The 3,760-nt window shown below is 30.8% G+C and overlaps 1 protein-coding gene and 1 long non-coding RNA gene across 2 annotated transcripts in view; one reads left to right on the top strand and one right to left on the bottom strand.

Moving 5' to 3' along the window:
- LOC126927581 (A disintegrin and metalloproteinase with thrombospondin motifs 3-like) overlaps window positions 1–3,760 on the top strand; it is a 239,304-nt gene that overhangs the window by 173,756 nt on the left and 61,788 nt on the right. The window lies entirely within an intron of this gene.
- Window positions 712–3,747, bottom strand: LOC126927594 (uncharacterized). The gene is made up of 4 exons (XR_007715675.1): window positions 3,657–3,747; window positions 3,268–3,578; window positions 1,014–1,151; window positions 712–897 (listed from the first exon to the last, which is right to left on the bottom strand). It is a non-coding gene; the product is annotated as an uncharacterized LOC126927594 (long non-coding RNA).

Raw genomic sequence — 3,760 nt, 5'->3', positions numbered from 1 at the left:
ATACGATCGACCCCCGAGCTCAATAGCCAATCACCGTTACGCATTCTCCAACGTTCAAAATCCTTCCGTTGGATCCACGGACGGCCGATGTCAGTTATGTGAGGGGGTAAACATGGACGATCTGAATTTGATTCAATTATCCAAAGCGAGAGAAACGGTGTTTGAGTGGTGGCGCGAAAATTACCGATTTCGTTGCGCATATTGACAAAGTTATGGCGAGGGATCTGTATGGTATGTACTATATAGCTTTTCTCGCGGGCTATGTTTCTTTATATTGTATATCGAAGTACGCACCTAACGTTTCAAGAGAAGCTTTGCATGCCTTGTATAACTTGAACTGTAGTTTAGATTTACAACTTTACTTTAGTCTTTATGTTTTCTTACTTTTCAAGAGGTAATCTGCGATACTTGTAAATAGATACTACATATATATGTACGTTAACTTGTAATGTGTAATATTCCTGTTTGGTTAGGTCTATATTTTCTAATGTGACAAATATGTGTATGGTGGCCATCTTGTACAAGTAAACTGATATTATTAGCGTAATTTTACAAATTACAAGTCATAAATTATTCCTTTTTCCAAACAAGGAAATATACGAGAAAAAATAGAATAGATTCTTACGATTATTTTTGTGAAGTTTTGAAAAAATCATGTATTTAAGTATTCACGAGAAAGGGGAGACAGAAAAGAAATGCAAAGATGGAAAGTTTCGAATATGTAAAACGTAGTGAAATCCGTAAATGATTTCATAACTGCTCTTGAACATTTCTTACAAACAAACGAGTCATCTCATACTTTCCTACAGGAGAAGGACATATTCATCAGAAAAAATTCCATTGATGTTGTCTATGAATGCTTATGCATCCAGCGAAGTCTGTGATTATTTTCTTTATCTGGAAACATACGTTATAGTTTTGAAGTTATAGTTTTACATTATTTGTTCACAATCGTTATAAAAAGACCGGAAATGTATTCAGGTCACGCACATGCTTTACTGCTTTATACGTACCATCGATGTTAAAAAACAACTCGTACCGAAAGGATTAATATAATTTTTATTTAAATTTTTTGTTTCGTATTCATAGACGAAAACTGTTGTGTTGTTTGTCCGCAAATATGTAAAACGATTCCATTATATTATAAAGTTCTGAAAATCGATAGTTTTCGTTATACATTTCGTTAGTTAAAATAGTTAAATGACTTTCCAGAAACAAATCATGCTTCATGGACATTTTGAGCTTAGTTAGCGTAAAAATTAAACCTTGTTCTGTAATTAGTTGTTACATGAAATTAAATGGATTTCAAGTAGCTGGTATGTAAATGATACTTAAACTAACATGTAATGCTTAAATCGTAAAATAAATATACATGTAAAATCAGTTAAATTTAGGGAATCAATATCGATAAACGCGAAGCTATAAATAACATCTTTAAGTCAAAGATTATTTGAAAGAATTTCAATTTCACTTCAAACTTGAAAGGATATTTCAGATCAAGTAAATAACAAATTTATACCGGTATAGTGATCTCATGTTTCTTGAATTCAAACAATTTGTGTAATCGGTACGAGAATGTATGCAATATGGGATATTAAAGAGAATCGCATTAGGCATTATTGCACCATGTACGTCATAAATCGTCGATGAAAGCTCTGAAGCGGGCAAAAAAGTTTATAGCTTCGATAAATAAACTGTTCTTTGTAAATGATAGGTTAAAAAGTAGGTAATCAGCATTAATATCAATAGGATATTCCATCGAATAATTTTAAGGATCTTTGTATTATAACATATCCTTTAGATGAAAGATAATTGTTAGTTTTATAACGAAGAATCCACAAGTGTTTCTACAGTAACAAAGTAATTAACGTTTCCTTAAGGGACTAATTCTTGTTACAGATTTCTTTCACCTTCATCTTTGAAACTATTCATAAATTATATTTATATCTTTCAAAATATCACATCCTAATCCTTAATAATGCTCACAGTTTTGTAGTATTTAATATCTTTTGATTTATTCGAGATTTCTTCAAATCTAATACAGAATTCAAAATGTTTCACGTATTTATTATAGTCTATAGATTATGCTTACAGACTTGGTTCATGTATGTACGTATGTGTATTATACATTATTGTATTTAAGAATTTATATGATCGTCCCATGAAATACCTCTAGTCTGTAGGAAACAGTCTGTTGCTACTATGGTTTAGATGAAAGAATATTATGACATGTCGTTTAACTGTATGATACCATCTATTAATGTATCAACGATGACTTTAATGACAGTCTAATAGATATTGCGCTACAACTTTGATCGACGTGACTTATTTCTATGATGCACTTCGACAAGCTGATTTCAGCCAAATCAAGTCAAACGAAGTTTCTTATGTTTAATATTCATATAAACTTACTATGCATGTACGTAGTTTGTTTCAATAGCATCTACATAGTTTAAGAAACTAGTTGATGACGTTGTTTCAATAACACAATCATAGTGGTTTTTAGAATAATCATGATTCGAACGCAGACTATTAGGGGATGATATGTTTTAAGAACAAAAATTATAGTTTTCCCTTCTAAAACATGAGATTGAGATTGAAATAATTTTGAAAGAAGAGCAAAATAATTTTAATTCTTTAACCATTTAACTCTACCTTAATAACAAAATACAAGAACGTGTTAAGTATACATTATTACTAATTTAATTATTTATATCACTAATAAACAATATTCTTAATTCGCAATTCTTATATCATTGAACTATACTATTAATGAAATGATTTTATATAACTTGCAATTCAATGGAATAAAAACATGAATGAAATATTTAAACATACCTACGTACATAGATTTCCAATAATTTTACGTAACTTTATGAATTAACACGTTACAATATATTTTGCATATATATACGGTATATATCTGTTACATTTATCAAAAATGATTCTTGTTCAATTACATTCGCCACTTATATCGCGGAAGCGTAAAATTATTTCAAACAATATGAAAATAATTTATCGTGAAAAATATTTTACGTATTGTTTCTCGTTTTTATCGTAAATTAAGCACGTTCCCATTTCTTGCCATAAGAAATAATGGATAATAGATAACAACAGCGTAACGAAAGTAAAAATTATTGTTCATTCACGTTTTGAACGTAATTTTATCAGCTGTACTTTTTCAGCTACTTTGATTTTACTTAATTTCAAAGAACATATTTAAATAATAGCTGGCTTAACGTATGAAATATAACGTCGAAATATTACCGCGACTGTCTTGAACAGATTTCCGCCTGTAGATGACTTTAAACGTTTCCGTATCTCGTAATTTGCGAGAAACGAATCTCACATACATTTCTACGAGACCTTGCTCTGTCCATCTTGCAGTTCCTTCCTTGATTGACTTTCAAATTTCCCCCTGGATTCTAGGCTGTTTCTGTCATATAGAGTGAAGAGTTCGCTGGCCCTCGAAGCAAAGAGACAAGCACATAGAAAGTCTGCCTTTGGGGTTGGAAGTAAGCATAATTTACGATACGATGATCTAATCCCTTCATCACGCTTGGAATATACATGGTTGCCTGTAAAAGGACGCAGTTTTATATTCAGCAAGTTGCAAAGAAAAGATCTATGTCATTTTGTGATCTTATAGTACTCACTCGAGAGAAAAGTAAATTTTAATCAACGTTATATAATATTGATGAAATCCAATTGCTGGGTCAAGAAGAAGAGAAAAATATCCTTCGCCATTCATAACAAATAT

Source organism: Bombus affinis, unplaced genomic scaffold, assembly GCF_024516045.1.
Source record: "Bombus affinis isolate iyBomAffi1 unplaced genomic scaffold, iyBomAffi1.2 ctg00000160.1, whole genome shotgun sequence".
In the NCBI taxonomy this organism is placed as follows: domain Eukaryota; kingdom Metazoa; phylum Arthropoda; class Insecta; order Hymenoptera; family Apidae; genus Bombus; species Bombus affinis.
The sequence above is the reverse complement of the archived record's forward strand: the minus strand, read 5'-3'. Positions and strand labels throughout refer to the sequence as shown.